The sequence below is a fragment of the Aquila chrysaetos genome, chromosome 12, assembly GCF_900496995.4.
Source record: "Aquila chrysaetos chrysaetos chromosome 12, bAquChr1.4, whole genome shotgun sequence".
In the NCBI taxonomy this organism is placed as follows: Eukaryota; Metazoa; Chordata; class Aves; order Accipitriformes; family Accipitridae; genus Aquila; species Aquila chrysaetos.
Genome location: NC_044015.1, coordinates 11750018 through 11762192, shown reverse-complemented (window position 1 = coordinate 11762192; position 12175 = coordinate 11750018). Strand labels below are relative to the sequence as shown.

The 12175-nt window shown below is 43.3% G+C and overlaps 1 protein-coding gene across 1 annotated transcript in view; it reads right to left on the bottom strand.

Moving 5' to 3' along the window:
• Window positions 1-12175, bottom strand: part of LAMC1 (laminin subunit gamma 1) — a 71092-nt gene that overhangs the window by 27706 nt on the left and 31211 nt on the right. The window lies entirely within an intron of this gene.

The window sequence follows — 12175 nt, the reverse complement described above, 5'->3', positions numbered from 1 at the left end:
ATCCTTACCCCAACACATGACAGATTACATCAGAGCCACCAACAGTTTGTGTGTATCTAAGGCCAGGTCCAATTTAACCATGCCATTTGATGATATTTCTTCCAAATCAGGTATGGGAGAAACAATATTAACCAGAGACGTAAGAGTCACACTGTAGAGCCTGTTTTGTACCTCTGCTTCCTCCCTAAATAGATATCCCAAACTCTTTCTACTACTCATGAAGCCTTTCCTCCAGCACTGAACTACTGAGTACACCCTGTTCTACTCATTCCCCAGGAAAGACAAAACAAGGCTTAAGTTTCCCAGACCATATGATTAAAGTTGCCAAGACACTTTTCAGATCAAAGTGCAATGATTTACAAGCTAGCCATGCTCTCCCTCTCCTAGGACAATAAATGTAAACCCACCCTCCCTGCCATCTCTATTCATCTCCTAACAGGTTTGTGGCAATCAACAGATCGTCCTCCCTCATGGATTCTTCTCCAGTGACTCAAGTATCTACCCCCATGCACATAAAGCAACTGCCTAGGGGATTCACGCCCCTGAGAAAATCCATCAGGGAAAAGGACCATAGCACACTTCAGCCACCTTCCTCCGCCATCCCCACTGGCTGAGGGGCATGTTCCCAGGAGGATGCATACAGCTGCACACCAGCTGTTCTTGCTCCACCTCAGCAAGCAGACCATGTACGATCAGGACACCCTGGTGCACGTAGGGAACTTGCTAAAACAACGTGAGGTTTGTCTGGAACAAAACCTCAGGTGTTTAGCCCCTGCCACACTCTTTTACGCTCCCATCACCTCCAAAAAAACCACTGCTCTAAGTAGAGGTTGCAGCCATCACTGGTCCCTTTGCTGACAAAAAAAAAAAAAAAGCGCTACTAGAAGAGTTTCAACTGATTGAGAAACAGGTTTTTTTCTGCCTGTAGAAGTCACACAGATTTAACCTCAATTTGTAAAATGAATTAACTCCACCGTGTTAAATTTTAACAGGAGGCTTCACACCTGCTGAAGAGTGGCTCACTTCACAAGTTAAAGCAGACCAGGTGGCACCAGGCAACAAGAACAGTGTGCCTCTCAAAGCACACACACAAAACCTGATGGCAATGAATCAGGTCATGAACCACGGTTCTTGCTCATGGGCCACCCACTGGTTATCCTGGGACCAGCCTGCATTAGGCACATCACACCCAGAGCCCAGCCAGTACAAGGGAGGAACCTTTGTCATTTCTGGCTGCTGGAAACACCAAAGTAGCAAGAGAAGCTTGGCAAAGGGTCCAGAAATCAACATACTAGAAAAAAAAATTTAAGTAAAAATCAAGACATACAGCATCTGAAAAAACTTACAACTACATGTCCCAAGGATAAAAGAGACTAATCTTGTGTTTAAAGCCAAAGAAATCCGCCGATATCCCAACCTACCAAAAAGTACTATCTGTGCATGACATGCAAGACAGCTGGGACATTGTACAGATACAACCCCCCCCAGTACTTCCCACAAAATACCCTTTCCTATTTATATCACGTGAGGTTACGGATGACCTAAGCACAAAACTGGAAGCCAGACATTCACAATCTGTGGCTCTTGCTCAATACTATCTCACTGTTGGTTTGGGGTCAAGTTATTTTACCAGATCTTATTACACACAGAAGACAAGTAAGAAGCAATCACACTACTAATGCCAAACTGCTTCCACGAGGGCTAGAAACTCCTGAGGATCAACACCTGACTGCCCAACACAAGAGATTAACCCTGTTTCCATTTATTTGGAAGTATTTTTCTTATGAATCTCAATGTAAGGCAAGAAGAAGCAGACATCACACATACAAGTCAGTCCCTCCCAGGTTTCCCATTTCTCCTGCTACACGGTTTCTTCTCAAGAAGAAAGCTCCTCACTGAAGGCAAAGTATGCTTCAGAGGTGAAGAGCGTGCACACGCAGAAACTCAAGGTGAGCACACCAGACACAAGCCAATAGGCCAGACATGCACAAATATCTTTTTCAGGCCCATGGTAAACAAACCCAGGATATACTCCTCATCTTTTCCAGCTAAAGGCAAGTAGCCCCAGAAGCAAATGCCTCCTCAGTCTTCTGCAGGAAAACCCTAGTACACATGTTGACATGCAACTTGCCCATCGAAAGTGTTGAAGTTCTCAGGCTGGCAGCAACTAAAACCAGACCTACTATCAGGGTTTTACCACAAACAAAACTGTCATCAGCTTAATGAGAAAGTTTTCTTTGAGCTCACCTGCTAAAATAAACCAAAATATGAGGCTGAAAGTCTGCCCTGGTGGGATTTCTTTAGGCAATTTTCATGACAAGGGAAAATAGTGAAGACATCAGGCAAAGGCAGCCATTCCATGAGTCAAGAGGGGAAAAAAAAAATAAGCCAGAGCCAACAGCATAAAGAACATTCAATTAAATTTTGTCAACTGAATTGTCAAGCATACCCTGGTACTTTGACTTGAGATGGTTAGTTTTCTTCTACTAGTACTGCATTCCTCTAGCGTGAAGCAAAAACCCTGCGTTCAGGCTTCATTAAGATGATTTTGGGGAGGAAATGCTTCAAAAGAATCCTGGGAATGAAGAGGGGGCCGGGCATGTACTCTCATTTCACACACACAACCTTCTGCTCTAGCAGAAAGGCCAGGTCACAGCCTGCATGTCCCGAAAAAGAACTATTTTTTGTCCTCTCCACTAGAACTGAATTACAGTCCCCGTTTCCTGACAAGGTCTCCTACAGCTCCTTGCAAAAATTCCAGCTCAGCTAAAGGCACAACACATGCAAACTGCATTCTGGGCAGCACAAAAACATTTTCCATAGAAATCCCTTGTGCTAAATGAAAAGGGCCTTCCCTTTTTCATCTTCAGTTTTACATGGCAGGCCAAAGAAAATGCATTCAAAACCCTCTCAACCAAGCAACCCAAGTGAAAAAGACATTTATTTCAGCTGGCAGCGTAACTACTTGAGAAATCCTGTTAATGGCATTAAACAGGAATGCAGTTAATGCACACAGAGCGGCTGGGCTGTGCACTAGCACCGTATCAGCTTGCCATGGGTAAATACTGCTGGAACAATACAGTTTACCCAAGACCAGCTGACACAGTGTTGAAATGCATTTCCCCACTGTTCATACTGAACGCAGAAGCTGTGTTTAGCAGCCTCGCAGCTAGCAGGGCTCTTCAAGGTTGCAGAGCCTTTTTCTAGGAAAGATAAGCCACCTAGGCTGCTTTCAAGTCTTGCAGGGCGAAATAACAGGTGAAAGGCAGTTTTAAACGTTTCATCTGGAAGACAAAAACTCATTGTTCTCCTGTTCCTAGAAGCTGGTAATTATTTTGATCTCAGTTTGGCTTAGAAGTGTGTGATAGCGTCAAGTATCAGACAATATTTCCCTCTGTGTACTGAGAAGTGGCAGATCTGTTTTGTAGGAAGAACTCCAGATGTTTGTTATAAAAGTTTGTTAGTAGAAAGACAACATGTGGTAATTAGCAACAATGAGCTCAGCACTTCAGGAGCACAACCTGACTTGTCTTTAAAGCATCCAGAGCTCAAAAATCATGAGCCACACATTTTAAAACTGCATCTTTTCTGAAGCGTGAAGCCATTCACCAGCAAGTGACAAGGTGACAAAATAACCAGTCCCTTTTGATAATTCAGGCCGATGTAGAAAACACTAATATCTTTCTCTAGAGTAAGCAAGCACATGCATAAGCCTTCAAGACAGTATTGCAATTACAGATTCAACCAAGCAAGCAAATCTGGGTGCCTGCCGAGGCGGCAGCAGTGGCACTGGAAACGTTCAGTGTTGGTCGATGCAGGGGACGCTTCCCCAGCAACCTGCTCACGTTGTTGGGCTGACCACAGCTGCCAGATGTCATCAGCGATTAAAGCCCTCCCTCAGCAGCGTTATCGCCCAATTCTGTATCCCAAGGTCCACCAGGAAATGCGCCATGCTGAAAACCATAGACTGGAAAAATGTAAGCAAATGCTATTTAGATCTTTAGAAACTCCTCCCTTTTCCCCAAGTTAGGAATTCTTCCCTACACACAAAAGGCCTCCTTGTATTCAGAACCCTCAGAACGGATGGATAATTTACATCAGGAAAATGTCCCGCCAGCTGGCACGCCAACTACAACCACTGAATTGTGAGCGGATGCCTGGATGAGATAAGCCCAGACGACACTCACCGCCTCCGTTATTGGTCCACCCGCATCCCCTGCGTGCAGGAAGAAACCACACTACCTTTTCTGCACTCTCTACTATCCTTCCGTGCAACCTCCCAGCAGTGAGCTTTAGAATATGGCCACTGAGTTTTGCTGCCCAGGGAAAAAAAATCCACCTGAGAAGATTGTATTGGGCAAAGACCCAAGCCTTTGCAGATTTATTTTCAGCAAAATTCACTGAGCAGTATTGAAATAGTTAAACTTCATTTCTCTTTTGGTTGGCTCCTGTTTCAAGGCAGCTTTTTTCACACAGATACCTGCTGACAACCTATTTCTAAGTAAAGGTTAAAAGAATTGAAAACAAACTAGTAAAAAATACCAGCATACTTACTACTTTTTGACTGGATTTCATTTCCATTTTGCAGTGACAAGACAGAGAGCAAGCAACTACCACTGGCATTTCATTTTGCTCTCATCTGACCTGTTTCTCTATCACTCTCAGGAATAAAGGACAGCTGTCCCAGTTTACTAGACTGGAACATGCTCCATGCCATTCGCCCATCTTGTTCTTACTACTACCTCAATTCTGCCTTTCTTGAACCATCAACTCTCCCCACCATGCAGTGCTGGACCAGCTATAAGCAGACAGGCTTACTCTGCTGCTTCAAGACATAAACACTCATCTGCTCCTCTCTAACAAATAAAGAGCTACCAGCCATAGCAGGAGGCAGCATCTTCCACTCTTACACTACCACGACATGCAAAGGGTAGCACAGATACTGGAACCTCACATGAGCAGCAAATTGCAAGGGATGGAAACGTTGATGTCAGTAGACAGAGGCCAGCAGTTTCACAAGATCTTGTTCAAGACTGATCACTGCTTCTGGAGTCAACCAACCACTCCAAGTTCTCACCTACTGCAATATTTTGTTCAGCCTCCCATGCTAGAAACCCTCCTGAAGGCTTCCTTCCTAGAGCACAGGGGCTGCAGACAAGAGGGGAATATTTAAGAAGAATGAATTATTCCATCCCATGGAATGGGAGAGGATTTTCCCACATGCAGATAGGCAACAAGAGCAGGACAGTGTTCATAAGGAGGGGAGAAGAGTGAGAAACATCCTGAGCAACTCGATCTTTTGCAATAAAAAAGTTTTATTAAACAACAACAGTCCAACACCTGCAAGACACATAAGCGGTAAGTTATGTTGCTTGCATCACATGTGCATGAAAAAGCCAAACGTACGACAAAGCAAGAAATTATTGTAGTTCTAGAGCAAATGTCCTTTACAACTACACCCTAGCTTTTCTGGGAAAACTTGTGGAGGAGGAAGAAGACAAGAGCACTGGTATTGCACAAGCAAATGGAATATCCAGCATCTGAAGAAAGAAAATGAATGATTTCCACTTCCTGACAATCTTCACTGGGGAAATAACTCCATGCAGGAGCATGGACGACAGCTCTCTAATGCTGAGTGGTGGCTCTTATGGGAACACAAACTAGTAATAATAAACCTTAGGTTTATTTTCTTGTCCTCACCTTAAGAGCCTGGAGATTCAGGCACATATGTCAGAAAAAGCCTGAAGGATTTCAACACAATCTCATCATAAACCACGTTCCACCAAACCAAAGATTTTGACATGCAGAACTTTACCACAGACAGGCGCCTGGGTTTTAAGAAAGCCTGATGGAGATATAAACATGGGTTGCTTTTTCTAGGCACTTGTACTAAGACAGGGACAGAGGAAGGAAACGGGTTTGGGACACTGGGGGAATGAGCGCAGCCTTGAGCATGCTGGAATGAAGATGAACTCCCACCACCCCATTAGATCATGCATTCTTCCAGTGCTCCTGAACAAAGGCACCATTGACTTGTGTGTGTGGGCGGCTCCGGACAGTAAAAGGCTGCCCAGTAAATTATTGCACGATAATCCAACATTGATAAGTCATCGAAGCTGCTTGTTCCAGTCATGTTTCCAAAGGGCAGAGGAGGGGGAAGCTTATTTCCCCCTGCAAGGGCTGAAGGCAGCCTCGTAAGAAATGCATTTTTTTCATTTGATCACTCCTAAGTCAGTGTAAAAGTCACAAAACATCGTCCAATAATTCAGTACAGCTTGCTGCCTTATTTGTACAGCTTTGATGCAAAGATGTTAAGTCCGTTTCCCAAAACAGCCAGCTGTGTTTATTCACTAGGGACTGGAAAGATCCCATGTACAACACAAAAGTCCTATCTGCACAGGAAGCCTCAAAGTCCTTTTTCAGCACAAACAATAAAAGTTCATTTTAAAAAGGCACTTTACACTTGGCAAGCACTGCCAGATCACAGATGATCAAGGACACCATGGGCCATTTTGGGGAGGGCTCCATTTCATTCACATATCTGGATTGCAAAGCTACCTCCTGCCACCACTGTCGGCACCAAGACAAGCAGGATCTGGGTTATGGTGGGTTGGGATCCTTGGAAAGTTCATCTGCTTGTATCAAATGCCCAGAAGCTGCTCCGTGACCCATACAGAACAGGTATGGGTGAAACCGAGTCAGTGCCCCAACTGAAAGAGCAAAGTGGGGGGTCACTCCCCTTCCTCCTCCCAAAAATGGAGGTTTACCCAAGGAAAAAAAAACAAACAAAACAAAAAAACCTCAACACAACAACAAACAAAAACCAACCATACATTGTTCTGAAAAATGTATTTATCCAGAGAAGACAAAAAAAAGCTGTCTTTTGTCCTTTATTCCCAGCAGGAAAATGCATGGCAGTTACCAAGAAACCATCATTTTGTCACCAATAGTCCGTAATGACACCACCAACAGCGACTTCAGTAATAACCACTCTTTAAATGTGGCAATTTCCACCCATTCCAACTCACTGTGGGACCCTGGTGCCCCAATAAGGTTAAGTTTTCCCAGGGGTTTTCCTCATGCTGGAGATACTGCTATCATCCAGTAATAACCAAAGCAAGCAGCTTCCACCACCACAGCCCCCAGAAGATCAGAGCTGGTAGCAGCAGCAGGCCAGAGGAGATTCACCAAAAAGCTTTCGATTTAATTTTTCAGTGCAGTACTTCTCATCCTTGGCAAAACGGCAAGACATCTCTTACGAACATTTCTTGAGTAAGAAGGCATCTCCAAATGAATCACAACAAAGCAACAAATCTTATTCACCTTCAAGTCATTCTCATAGCATTCAACTTAAAGTGACAAAACAAAGAGCAAATCACATTACATTTTAATTTCCCCTCAGATACTTTAATTTGACAGTAGGAGGTGTAGGAGGGAATATTCCTGACATTCAGCTCCAACTGTATCTTTTCAGAGGTGAAGATGTGGGGATGGAAGAATGACTGAAAGTAATTTTTAGTCGTCTTTTCCAAACTCCAAAGCAAAAGTTTAAATAGCTAAACAAAAAAGAAGTTACAGCTTCTTTAAATATGATATTTGGCCAATTGGAAAACACATGACTTATTGTAATAAGAAAATAAGTTTATTGCATTGTAGTGCAGTACCTTGCAAACAAATTTAAATATCAGATAATCTGGTGAGAATTACAAAACCATTTATTTAAAGGACAACTCAATTTTACTGACTTGTGACCAAAAAGAAAAAAATTCAAATAAAAAGCATTTTGCAAATGGGATAGTTCGTGCAGGAATGTTAACAGCCTTTTCTGAGGTCTGTTTTCCTTCTGCATGCCCTCCTAGGAGCCTCACCCTCCAAGCAGCTCAATGCCCTTCCTTCACACGCTTTCAACTAGCACACCTAAAGTCAAAGCATATGCAATGCTTCAGCTTAAGAAGTTCAGCAAACCCAAATGACCAGAGTTGAAAAGGTCCCAGCCAAAGGCAGCATGAAAGTTATTTTGGATGGTGTCCGCAGGTAAGGGTGAGATGCCAGACACCCCTCATTCCAGCCCCAGCGCTCCTGGAGGGGAGGTATGCCAGCTCCCACCAGAGCACTGCCTCTCAACCCAGTTCAACAGCTCCGTTGCTCATAATAGAAACTAGCAGTTGATTATCAAGTAATGCTTTGAAGCCTTTTCCCTCGCCTGTTGAAAAGCAGCACTTTCCCCACTCACCCCTCCTCCTCCTCCACATGTGTTCATAGCCCACAACAGTTCTAACACCTGGCTTTGTTCCTATCTGAATTAGATATCAAAAACACACAGCTTGCGTTGTTGAGCCTAATTAAGAACAAATTAAGTGATACAACTATATAGGAGCACTCTGAGCAGCAGCAAGTTCAGCAGCTCTGGGAGCAAGACAACCTTCCAGACTAGCTCCCACACTGCTGGCTGTACAGCCATGGAGAGGCCAGCAATGTTCCTTACACAAAATACTGAATTCTCTGGAATTTTGATGGTTTAATCTCCCTCCCGCCCCTGCCCTTCCACCTCCCACTCACCAGCCACAGATTTTTTTTCAGACACAGGCCATAATTAACACCACAGCTATTTGGAAATAATACCATTGCTATTAGCATCCATCAGCTGGCCCCAATGAAGACAAGACAGCTCTCTTTTCTCAAGTATTTAAGCAGTTTTGCATTCTTCAATAAACATTTAAGAAAACTAACTTTTAGCACATTTGAATCACACTGCTTAAGGTTGCACAGTTTGTACTCCTCCTGCCTCCCCATCTCCCATGGAGAAATCTCTCCCTCCTCCCAACAGACTCCTGTTATGGATTTTAAGTAGTGGTTTACATGCCTTCATGCTATCTTTTAATGCATTTTCAGTCAATTACAGGCTTATGCACAAGCTACCATTATTTATGAAACACAAGTTAGAGCAATATCCATATGGACCATTTTCAACCACCCACTCACACAACAGTTTTACTTTCTCAGCCTATTAAGCCAGGGAAGAAATTGGGATAAACAGACTTGACAAAACCATTGCTGGAGCTAGGCCATTTCCAAAACAAAGCTTACCACTGAGTTATGTTTCAAATATGTTTTGGAAAGTCAGAAGCAAAGCTCTTCCAAATTTTTCTTTAAGCAGAGAGGGAATTGCACTCCAGTTCTCGACTGTCAAGTAACAGCCAGCATGTGCCTTCAACTCTGCCTTCAGAGAATAAACTGCACAAACTGCAAACGCTCATGGTAATTGCAAAGGTGTATTAAACATACAATTGTGCAAGTTCACGTTCATCCACACGTGCTGTCTGGAGACACGTGAAGGACAAGGAACTACTAAATGCAGTGACTATGCCTAAAGAAAGCAAGCTTAGCAGAAAACCACATGCACTTGAGAAGATAGCATGGCTTTGCATGACCAGTCTCCCACAGAAGCAACTCCATAAGATTACTTTGGAACACCATGAACAAAGAAAATGAAACTGGATGCTCTCTGCTGACTCTTCAAAGATAATACTAACTCCCGGCTTCTCAATACTTGCAGCTGCAAAATCTGAAGCCCTTGGTTTAATTCACAGACTAGAACAGAGCCAAATCTGCTTTACATCAGGCTCCAAAACACCTCAATGTATCCACACCAAACCTAGATTTGGAAAGTTACCTGTAGATCAAAACTCGTTCTACCCTGGCTAAAGGCTGCCCATCCAGGAACAGAGAAAACTCTGAAAAAGCAAAAAAAAAAAAAGTGCACAGTCTTTCCTTACCATTTTGTATAAGAGGGAGATTTCCAGGCTGAGACAGCATTACTTTGCTGCTCCTTTGTAAAGGAAGGATTTAAAAGAAGGTACCAACATAGCCGCTGAAGTGGGACTGAACACCACCTGGGATACCACTGAGAGAGTATAACATCAAAGGAGTTTCCTACAAAGCATGTTTTCCTACAACAGCCCCAGTGGAAACAAAAAAAGTTAAATGTTAATTAATGTGTTTAAAAGACCTTCCACAGGGACTTCTAATTTGTTGAGCTTATCTACTGGTCTTGAAACACAGGCCATACAGCATGGTAAAAAGCTAAATGTTAGTGCCTGGTTCCCAGTGGCAGGAATGCAACTGAACCCTAGTAATTCTGGATGTGCAGTTAATTCACTTTGTTAGCAGTAGAGCAGCAAGGCAGCTGTGCTGTGAAGAACAGACTGAGTAGCCTGATGGAAGCTAAGCAAAGAAATACATTTTATTCCCAGGTGGGCAGAGGTCATGGTGCTCAAGAACTCAGACCTGCCTTTAAGCAAAAAAAGCGTGGATTAGGAACAGCTGCAGAAACACTTACAGAACAAAGTCCAGACAAGGCAACAAGAAACCCACTAACTCCACAAAAAGTAGGTTCATCAGGCCCTGGATTGTTGCAGAGGACATTGCCAGTGAAGTCACTGTGGAAGAAGACCCCTGCAAGCAGCCTTCCAGCAAGCACCCAAGAAGCATCTTGCACACTAGAGGACAAAACTCCCGTCCTCAAGCACCACATGGAGAGGCACATTTTATGACTTGTTAGATCACACCACACCCTCCCCAGTCGCACACAGGTTCTGCAGCAGCACAAGAATAGCTGAAGATTTCCTTAAGTAACAGCACTGCCTAAAAGAGGGTGATTGCACAGAAAATAAGTTGAACCATTTGCACTGAATGCCAAGTGATGATATTTTCTTCAGGCACACTACACCACTGTGAAGCCTAAATGAACTCTACCAGAAGGTATTTTTCTCAGGAGAGAGACTATTAAAAATTCATTTTCTGATTAGTACTGCTAAGGCAGTGACATGTTTTTAAAAATGTTGAACCCCTAGTTGATGAAAAAGCCTTTTTTGAAGTTAGAAGGTAACTCTCGTAACTCAATTAGTAACGCAACTACCACACATCAAAACTACAAGTGATTTGTTGACCATCAGTGGCAGCCCATGAAGTAAGGGTTGAGATATTTCTTCCTCCCTCTGCTTTCAGGGTCCTTAGTATGTATACTGACTCTTTTGACAGTATTTTTTCAGTGAAAGAGGAAGAAACAGCCACATAAACCCATCTGTAAAGCTGCTGCCTTTGTGAAGTGAAGTCTCAAACAACAATATAGCACTCTCAAGGCTTTGTTTTCACTAAATCCTTACATTTAGTAGTAGGTCAAACCCAGACCAACCTACCTGTGGTCCTTCAATCTACAGACACCCCAAGAGAGCCTCTGCAAGGAGAAAGTAAGTCAAACCCAGGATCTGTCCATGTTAAGGAAATGCTGTAAACGCACTGGAGCAGTGAGGGAAGGATCTTCATTCATCAGAAACACATGGAACACCAACACTGTCTTCTACCTTCAAACCCACTCAAACTTTTCCTTACGGAACTGCACACTACATTAAAAGTGAAAAGCCTTGCTCTATAATGTTTTTCGTTTGAAAATAAAGAGTTGCGAGATATTAAAAGCTTACCAAGGACTTCATCACTGGTCTTCAATGCAAGGCATTTTGTTACCATAGAGCAGCAGATGAACACAAGACAAGCAGAAGGACAACTAACAGCTGTCAAGATCTGCTTGGGAGACATTTCAAGTCACTTCACCCAGAATGGCATACAATTCCTGACACTGCTAAAACAGGAGGGGTGGGACAGAAAGAGCCCTGTGAGCAGAGGGATTAATAACATACAGCTTCCTATATGTGAGCCTCTTCGCTGAGTTTTAGAAGGGAAGTCTTGCATCTCCTCAACTCCATGACAGGGATATCTTCGGAGTCACATCTGACTGCAGAAGCCAAAAACTGTGAGAGATGAAGATGTATGTTTGAATCCTGGTTCCTTCTTTGGTTGACCTTTTCCATAACACTAACAAGAACTGTCATTATTGTGGAGAGCTTCTTCCCCCTACCCATCCAAGCAGAAGAGCAAAGGGTTCAGAAACTACGTGGGACATGATGGGGCACAGACCAAATTCTTAGATGAGCTTTACTTCCATAGGGCAATGCTTTCCAGCAAGAGAAACACAACTGGCTCTTGTTTGTAAAGAGTAAACTAACAGCCATGCCTTCCTGAGTCATTGCAAAAAATTTCATGAGCCTCTCATGACACTGTCAGGAAAAAAGCTTTAACATACAAAGTTAATGGAGCAATATCAGATATAACAGCCTCC